The following is a 10,293-nucleotide window of genomic DNA, read 5'->3' on the forward strand; positions in this document are numbered from 1 at the left end:
CTGCATGTGGGGCAGCTAGGCCTTCGGTCTCCATGTCCATCAAGGCCTACACACGTGCAAAGGCTGCCAGTCAGGCTAAGGCCCATCCTCCTAAAACTATTCCCCAGAGCCATTCTTCTGATAAACAGATCATGACCCTAGCTGCTGATCTAATCTCTCTAATCAGAGGTTCTCAGTCGCACCCAGACAGGGGTTCTCAGCCTCCTGCAGTTAAAGGACCTAGGACAGAACAGCCAGATACCCTCTCTTCAGATGAAGCCTCTAGGGATTCTGAGCACTCAGATACCCAGGAAGAATCCTTCCAGGCCTACGAGGACTCTGATGCTGAGGAATCAATTCCTTCTGCCTCTCCTCCAGGGGATATTTCTTTCGGAGAAATTCTCCACTCCATGAGAGAACATTTTCAGTGGCAGGGCCAGGAATTTTCTGACTCCAGGAAAAGGCTACGTACCTTCCTCAAGTTACCCCAGCACAGACCTTTAGCTATTCCTCCAGTGTTGGATGCCTTGGATGATGTATACTCAGACTCCAGTGCTTCCCCTGATTCTCTCCCTCCTGCTCCTGTCAAGCCAGACAGATATTACAGGGTTCCTGAAACTCACAAACATCTCTTTAAGGCCCGCTCTGTGGATCTAGAAACTATTTCTCAGGGGCCCAAAGTAGTGGCTACTTCCTCGGCCAAAAACCCTTTGCCCGCAGACAGGGAATCAAGGTCCCTGGAGAGATGGGGCAAAAAAGTTTATACCTCTTCCACCCTTGCCATGAGGTCACTTAACTGTCTTTTTCATATGTTTCAGTACCAGGATTACTTAATGGATGATTTGCAGAAAAAGCTAGCCTCTCCTGAGCCTATAGATAGAAAGGCATTGCAGGATTTGGTTCATAGCACTCAGCAGGTTAGCAATCATTTTCTTCAGTTTGGTTATGATGCATTGGAAGCTTCATGTAGGTCAGCTATGACAGGGGCCATTATACGTAGACATGCTTGGCTGAAAGAACAGCCACTGCCAGACCATGTTAAAGTAAAGCTCCTAGATGCACCTCTGGAAAAACAGAAGCTTTTTGGTGCTACTGCACAGGATGTGTTGAAGTCTATTGAGGAAAAGGCTAAATCAGTACAGACAGTCAAGGATTTCCTCCAGGTTCAGCCACATATTTTCAGCAGGAATTGGCCTTCAAAGAATTGGTCCTTTCCGGACACTGACAAGTTTCAAAGGGGAAAAAGCAGGCGTGCTCGAGGTAGAGGGCAATACCGAGGCTCTTACAGGGGCCGCCAATGGCAACCTCCAAATCAGAGAAGTGGCGCAGGGAGTTCAGCTGCACCACAGGGACAATCACAATGACTTGACTTTCACCCCACCCACCAAGGCTCAAAGAGAAGCACCTTTAGGTGGAAAATTATCCTTATTCTCAAAGAACTGGCACATTTTAACCAAGGACAAATGGATTCTGGACATAGTAGACCAAGGTTACGGGTTCCACTTCCATACCTTACCAACCCGACAAGGCATGCCAAACCTGCCACAAAATCAAAGGGCAGAGGCACTCATACAGATTTCAAAGTTGTTACAAATAAAAGCAATAGAAAAGGTTCCTCCTCAGGAACAAGGCCAGGGATTCTATTCAAGACTGTTCCTTGTTCCAAGAAAAGAAAAGCAATGGAGACCTCTACTGGATTTGTCCGCTCTAAACACTTTTCTCATTGTGCCAAAATTCAAAATGCTGACTTTACAGCAACTCCTTCCCATGCTGGGCAAGGGGTCTTGACTGGTTACTCTGGACCTCAAGGAGGCATACCTGCATGTCCCAATCAGACACAGTTGCAGAAGATACCTCAGATTTCTTGCAGGATCAGAGCATTATCAATTCTCAGCATTGCCGTTTGGCTTATCTACTGCGCCCAGAGTATTCACGAAATGCCTGGCATCAGTAGTTGCACATTGCAGACTCCAGGGAATTCAAATATACCCTTACCTGGACGATTGCCTTATACAAGCAGACAGCAAACTAACCTTGATAAGACACTTGGATTATGTAATTCAATTACTACAGGCTTTGGGATACACAGTCAACATCAAAAATCAAGACTACTGCCATCCCAACAGATTATTTTTCTAGGAGCCAAATTGGTCACACAATCACAAATGGCTTTCCTCACAGAGGAGAAACAAGAACGTTTACCAGATTACTTCAAAAGCCTAGCAAAGCTCACCCAGCTGACCGCAAGGAAAATCCTGAAGGCCCTGGGTTCATGGCATCTTGCATTCTTCTGGTACCTCTGACAAGACTACACATGAGAAAGCTACAATGGTACCTAAAATGCTTATGGTCTCAACACAGCCAAAATCTAGAAGACGTAATACCACTCATTCCATGCCTGCAAAGGGAATTTTTGTGGTGGGCTCAAGCAAGTCATTTAAACAAGGGCATGTCTTTCAACAAACCTCTAGCAAGTCAAACCATTACAACAGATGCCTCAGATCATGGATGGGGGGGGGGGGCGCACATGGAGGGCAGATGCATTCAAGGGCAATGGACTCCCAGGGAAATGCATCTACACATGAATCAGAAAGAGATGTTGGCAGTGATGCATGCAATCGAGGCCTTCGGGAATTTCCTTCAGCAAGTTCATCTGCTAATAAGGACAGACAACACCACTGTCATGTGGTATATAAACAAGCAGGGAGGCACTCACTCTTACCCCCTCTGCAGACTAACAATGACTCTTTGGGAAAAGTCCTTGAAGCTGAACATCCACTTGCAATCCCAGTTTGTTCCAGGCAAGGACAATGTTCTGGCGGACAGGCTGAGCAGAAATTTCTTGGATCCGCACGAATGGATGCTGCATCCACACATTTTCTCACAAATAACAAGTGCATGGGGAAAACTGGACATAGATCTCTTTGCTTCTCACATCAATCATCACCTGGAGAAGTTCTGTTCAAGGACGCACCATCCTCTAGCCTGGAGAATGGATGCCCTCTCCTTCAGCTGGAATTCCCTAACAATTTATGCATTCCCTCCAATACCATTACTGACCAAGGTGTTACTGAAGATCAAAGCAGAACAACCGAAAGGAATTTTGATAGCTCCAGACTGGCCAAGGCAGCACTGGTACCCATTGCTACTGAGCATAACTCACACCAAACCGTGGCCCTTGCCTCAATGGCCTCTGCTTCTAACACAGCACAATTACAGGACTGTTCATCAAAACCTGCAAACATTGCAGCTGACAGCTTGGAGGGTTCCATGATTTTCACCCATACCTCTCTTTCCGAACAAGTGCAAGAAATCTTGCTGGAAGCACTCAGACCTTCCACCAGAAAAACCTATTCAGCCAAATGGAAGAGATTCATCATCTGGAATGCCAACAAGGGTCAGGATGCATCAGTAATGAGCATACCACAGATATTAGAATACTTGGCAGAAATGTTTCATAGTGGCCTCTCATATTCTTCCATAAAAATTCACGCTTCAGCAATCTCAGCAAAATACAACTGTGACCCACCTGTGTTTTCACATCCCTTGCTAAGACAATTTCTAAGAGGGATAAAGAATATCAAACCTCCCAGAATACCACCAGTACCTGCATGGGACCTCAATTTCGTCTTGGAAAAATTAACTCTTCCTCCTTTTGAACCAGCAGCATCTTCAGAAATGCAATTTCTCTCCTGGAAAACGGTTTTCCTGTTGGCAGTTACCTCAGGAAGAAGAGTCTCGGAGATACAGGCCCTGATGGCAGTACCTCCCTTTCTCATTTTTCATCAGGACAGAGTTTCTCTAAGAACCAATCCTTCATTCATGCCAAAAGTGATATCCATGGTGTCTCCAAATCAAGCAATTCACCTGCCTACATTCTTTCCCAACCCTCAAAATAAGGGGGAAAAGCTGCTGCACACTTTGGACATACACAGACAATTACGGTACTACTTGGACAGAACAAAGACCACCAGAAAGTCTGATCAACTATTTGTAGCCTATGCTGCTGGAGTGCAAGGAAAGGCAATCTCCAAACAAACAATTTCAAAATGGATTGGACACTGCATCAGATTCTGTTACTCTTTCCATGGAAAAGGTGTGCCAGCCAATATTAGGCCACACTCCACCAGAGCTATAGCCACATCCACAGCCTTTCTAAGGGGAGTGGCTACAAAGGACATTCTAGAGGCTGCTACATGGAGCTCCGTGCATACATTTACCAAACACTACAACCTGCCTTTATACACCAGATCCCGAGCAGGCTTTGCTTCGGCAGTCCTGCAGGGCATTTTAGCTACACCATCCCTTTCTTAGATCCTACCACCCCCAGCTTGGCTATGGTATTCAACCCATATGTCAGGACTACAGTCGCATTCTTGAAGGACATAGTACAGTTTTGTACCTACCATAAATGTAGATGTCCGATAGACATGCAACTGCAGTCAGGTTTTCCCTCCCTCCTACCCCTCTGCAATTTTCCTTTTGGGTCCATTCCCCCTTTCCTCTATTAGCTGGGGATATCTGTTATGGTGTATCTGTTTATTACTGTTGTGCATGTCTGGAATTTTTTATCCATTCACCAAATTTAGCCTTCTCTGGAGGGCACCTGGCATCTGGGGCAAGAAACACTGAAGAAGATGGTGTCGGCGGATGCCTTTATACCCCAGCCGCTCTGACGTCGGGGAGAAGGCGACATCGGCCTATGCTGGACCCGGACTTTGGAATCCGGCCGACCGAAGGGCTGCCTGAGGCAGGACAACCCATATGTCAGGACTGCAGTTGCATATCTATTGGACATCTACATGTATGGTAAGTACAAAACTGTACTTTTTTTTCTTTTGATGTTCAGCTTTTTGGAAACTCGATCATATGCTCTTGAGCATATGAATTTCAAGTTTCTGAAAACTCGATCATCTGACCTAGATCTGTGTGTGTGTGTGTGTGTGTGTGTGTGTGTGTGTGTGTGTGTGTGTGTGTGTGTGTGTGTGTGTGTGTGTTTGTGTGTGTGTGTGTGTATATGTGTGTGTGTACCGTATAGAAAAATAAGGAATGACCTTTGGTTTACAGCCAGACCACTTTCAGAGTGAAATATCTACAGACTAATGCTTTTAGCCTTGTGCCTTTCCAAAGTGATATAACATATTATAGTTTATAAATTGTTCCTCCAGTAAAGCTGATAATCCTTTTCAGTTCAGGTTAACAAAAATTCATCATGTATACATAATTTATAACTTTATCTTAATATGTGAGGAGTGCTTTGAATAGTGATATACCATTTGAAAAGTCACTGATGAACCCTAAAAAGCCATTGGATCATTACCACACGACTTTAGCATTTTGGAAAAAGTCAGTGTGTTTTCGTGTGGAACCTGTACAGTCTTTTAAGAATATAGTACATGTCATCATGTGTATTTTCATCTCAACCCAATTATCTGCACCTAATTCAGTAAACAAGGCTAAAATAATACACCTGTTCTATGTGGTATAAGCAACCACACTCATCACCCCTGTTAATTAAAAATGTAACCATCTCCAATGTTGCACACTCTTGTTCTTTCAAGCATATTCACTAAACTAGACCTGGATAATCATGTTTTACTGCACATGTTCATAACCAAACAAAATGTATACTGTTCCCTCACTGACATCTGGTAATTTAACTTTGGATTTTTTTTTAATATTTTTGGATAGCCTTCTCTCACATAGTAACTTATGTGCCTGTTTTACTGGTATTTCAGTCTATAATCTTGATGTTCTTTGACTGTAACACTTATTACCTTACTAATACTCACTACATATGCAGACATAGCCATACCTTAAGTGAAGTCCTTGTAGGTAACATTACTCTGATGTAGAAGACTTTTTTTTTCTTGTGCTCTCAGGCTGCTCTACATGCATGGTCTCTATGGCAGTGTTGGCATGTCAGCATGCCACTTAATGAACCAATACAAGCTGAGGCTTGTTTTTTACTTAGGCCTACATCACTGGTCACTCTAAGTCACCAGGACTTCAGGGGTAAGGCAGAATCCCCAACAACCCCTCCCTCCTTCCAGGGAAAATAGAGCAGACTAAAGAGTATTTTTATATTTTTTTTCCCTGCAGGTTACACAGATTTCAAAAAATTATAAGTAGTAAATGTGGAATCAATAGCAATGGTGATGAGCCCCACATTTATTATCAGAAAATGTCCTTTCTGGTGCAGTTTTTCTTTAATTAAATTATCTATTTAATAATGAGAATTATTCAACAAAATAAGAAATATCCCAATGTGAAAAATAAAAGTAGCTTGAATGAAATCTAAAAGGAAATGAATTCTAAAATCAAAGATGGAAAATTAGATATGGAAACAAACTTCCTTCTGATATTGGTAATAAGAATGAATATTATAAATACATTAGCAACACTATCAAAACACATTTAATCAATTCGTTTTAATGATGCTATAATCACAGATGAAATAACTGTGGCTACTATATTTAGTAAGTATTTCTCCAATATGTGTGAGATTGAAAATCAGAGATATGATCACTGAACCACAAATAAGTAAAGATGGAGAAGATTTTCCAGACATACAGTTGCAATCTATTGTTAATGTCTGAAATAATAAAAACACCATAAATGCCCCTGATAGCATTCTTGCTGTATTACTGAATGATAAAAAAGAGAATTTGGTCTTATTCTTAACATGAATTTCAACAAAATATTTTACTTGGATATTGTTCCTAAGTCTTGGAAAGTCTTACATATAATCCTGATGTACACATTAGGAAATAGAAATAATGTTAAGAATTACAGAGCTGTTATCTTAATTTTGATCTTCAGAAAATATTTTGAGAGATGTCTTAATGATAAAATGAATGATAAAAATCAAAAGCTTACTCTCATGGACATCAATCAACATGGCTTTATAAAGAGATGATTGACTTTTATCAGTTTGCAAGAATGTTATGATCTTTATTTATGACCATAAGTTCTGGGATAATTACAGGTATAATATTTTTGGACCTGTCCAAGGCCCTTGATTTGTTATCATATTCCACAATATTAAAGGCCATGTTAATTGATGAGGTGGAGCATGACTTGGCCCAAGACAGAAAATAATCAGTAGTTCTTCAAGGCAAAATTTCTGACTTTCCTCTCAGTAATATGAGGAGTCTCACAGGGCTCTTGCTGAATCTATTTCTGCTCAACTTTGTATTTTCTTAATTTCCAAGATATCACATGGGGGAATTGGCTACGCATAAAGGACCCACAAGGATAGTTAGCCTAATACTAATCTATAAACCTATGAACATAGGATTTGGTGGTTGAACAAATATTCTGATGATTGTGAAGTAAGCTTTCCTATTGCTCAAAATGATTTTGATACTATTAACTTATACCCAGCTGATATTTTCTGCTGGGCTAAGCCAACAGGATTACATTTTCGCATCCACATAATGCAAATATATATTTGGGACTCCTTATGCTAAACAGTCACTCTTGTTGTACTCTGATACTTTATCTGAAGTAACTGTTATAAAAATTTTGTGGTAACTATATCAGTAAGGCTTTCATTTGACAAGCTTGCTGAACTGATTCATGGTCAGGTATTGAAACAGTTAGGGATCATGTTAAAAAAAAAATGTCAAGATGCAAATGTTGATTAGCTAACCTCTGCGATAAATATATATATATATATATCAGACCTGTTGTGGAATGCAGTACTATCTTCTGTACATGCAGGGCAACTCAAGAGTTTAGATTATGTACAATAAATGTATTAAAAAGTTTTGTCAGCATCCAGTCCAAGTTATATGGAAAGGTTTGAACATCTTAATTTATTTACTTTACAATATAGGTATTGTAGATGAATACTAATTTTAGCATACAGTATATTCAAGAATACTCACTGACCGGTAATTTTAGACCTGGAGGCGTACAGAAATAGTTTAACTCATAAACATAATAATTTAAGGTTTTAAATTTAGATGCACAAATCAAAAATAAGAGATTCAAAATTTAACAGAACGTATTTGTGTAATGTAGAGTAGATTACCACATGATAAACATAGTTCTAAATATTTTAAGCTCTTTTATATGAACAATGTTGATGCATGGTTTGGTAATCTGAACAAAAGACAAGTTCTCTGGCATGAGGTACATCCTCAGTCCCTTAAAAACTATTTAATTTCTACTGCATTAAACCCTGCACAAAAGTTAATGAATTGGTCCATATTTTCTTTATATGCTAACAATAAATCATGAAAAGAAGTTATTTACAGAGGTAGCCAAGACATATGGTATTGCCATTATAGGGAAGTAAGGACTATGCGTTTCCATATGTGCACATACATCCATGCGTGTGTATGTGTGTATATGAGGGGGGCAACACCTATTAATGATTAAGAAACCAAACCAGCACACACAGTGAATGTACATCTGAAGTTCCAAATCCAACCAAAAACAAATAAACCACATGTAACAACTCCACAAAAGTTTATTTATCATTTAGTGCTTTTGTCCTTATAAAAAATGGACTTCATCATAACATCCGATATTGTGATGAAGTTGAAAATTCACCTTTGGTCTGACACCTATGTCTATGATGGACAGAGGCAGCAATTAAATCATGTCATGCTAACAATGTAACTCTTAAAATGCATTTATATCACATCATCGAAAGATGAAAATAGTGAACGCTATTTCATCTAACCTAAAATATCTAAACCACATAATATTAAACATTCTAAACAGCAAATTTTTTCCTTGGGAAAAAATTTGCTATTCCGAAACACATACACACAACACAAGCACACCTAAAAAACATCAATACACACACATACACTTATAATCCTACAACTAATCCTACACTAAACTATACATACACTACTATCTATCCACTTACCTTAACCCTAACCCTAAGGTCCGTCACTATCGCACACTCACCTAACCCGCGCCCTAACCCTAACTCACTTAACACCCCCAAACCTAATTCACCTAACCCACACCCTAACCCTAACTCACCTAACTCTAGCCCTAATCCTAACAACCACACAACTGCACACTTACCTGAACCCAACCCGTAAATCCACCACAGCGCTGAAAATAGCAAAGCCACAGAACCGGCCAACTGAATTCTTTCCGTAGGCAAGAATTCGGTGTTCTGCAGCTTCGCTACTTTTAGCATTCGATTAAAACGGGTCGATATTAGAACATTTGAAGTTTTAAAACTTCGATGTTCTGATATAGACCCCTTAAAACAACCTCTAAGTCAAACTAGGTATGAGATACATTTGGATTGGCTTATAAAGGCCCCATTGTTCATTAGCCTAGTATATAGCTTTTATCCTTTAAACTTTTGTGGCGTCATGAGTACGTGTGATTTTATTTGTTTTTTACCTGTTAATAATTGCATTTTCTTAAGTTAGTGGAGTCTGGTGAAATCAAGTAACAGTGGATAATTGCTTTCATATAAGACACACTTTCCTCTCATGCCTTCACTTTCCTCTACATTTAACTTTGCTGTTATGTTTAATCAGATCTGTAAGTACAAGGCTGATAACTGTCTTTGTAACACAGTAACTCCTACCTATTTAATGACTGTATATGCAGACTGACATATATAAATCAAATTCTATGCTATGGCCTGTTTTTGTACTGTTGTACTTCTTATCACTGTATATTGCTGAACAATCTCAATGTTGAATTAGTCCACTCACCACAACAGCAAAACTAAATAACATAAAATAACATGGAAGAGAAAAGAGAGACAGGAAGATCACAGTGTAAAAGTACAAAGCTAATCTTTAGATCAGAATAGCAGATTTTTCACAAAAAGAGTTCCATCGATAATCAAAAAATGCAACTGAAATTGAAACACAGAAGTAAAACACAGAGCTGGAAGTAAGATAATATATCCATATACTGTCCATTTGTTACTGAAGCAACTAGAAAAAAACAGCATGCAGAACTCAACTTAGCCCACCAGTTTACAAGAAAGTCAATTTTCTCTAGTTTGTTTCACAAGTAGCATACTCACCTTTGGTGCAGAAGGCTGTGGGCTCTATTCCCACAATAGGAAAGTTGACACTGCAATGCAGTATAAGGGGAGTGCTGCACTCCTGCTTATGTCATTCTTAGGATGAGATGTTAAACCGAGGTCTCGTCTTCTTGAATTGATGGTAGCTTAGGTGGATGTTGAAAAGAGTAGGAGTCACTTTATTAACATCTACATTCATTTTCTATATTATAAAATATGTAAATAAATTATTTACACACTTTACATTCATACTTAAAATTATTTATGCACTTGACAAAACATTTCTATTTCTT

General features: G+C 39.6%; 1 protein-coding gene across 2 annotated transcripts in view; it reads left to right on the forward strand.

Moving 5' to 3' along the window:
* GPSM1 (G protein signaling modulator 1) overlaps nucleotides 1–10,293 on the forward strand; it is a 2,081,362-nt gene that overhangs the window by 821,169 nt on the left and 1,249,900 nt on the right. The gene's annotated exons all lie outside the window — the stretch shown is intronic.

Source organism: Protopterus annectens, chromosome 16.part0, assembly GCF_019279795.1.
Source record: "Protopterus annectens isolate FY-2018-M chromosome 16.part0, PAN1.0, whole genome shotgun sequence".
In the NCBI taxonomy this organism is placed as follows: Eukaryota; Metazoa; Chordata; order Ceratodontiformes; family Protopteridae; genus Protopterus; species Protopterus annectens.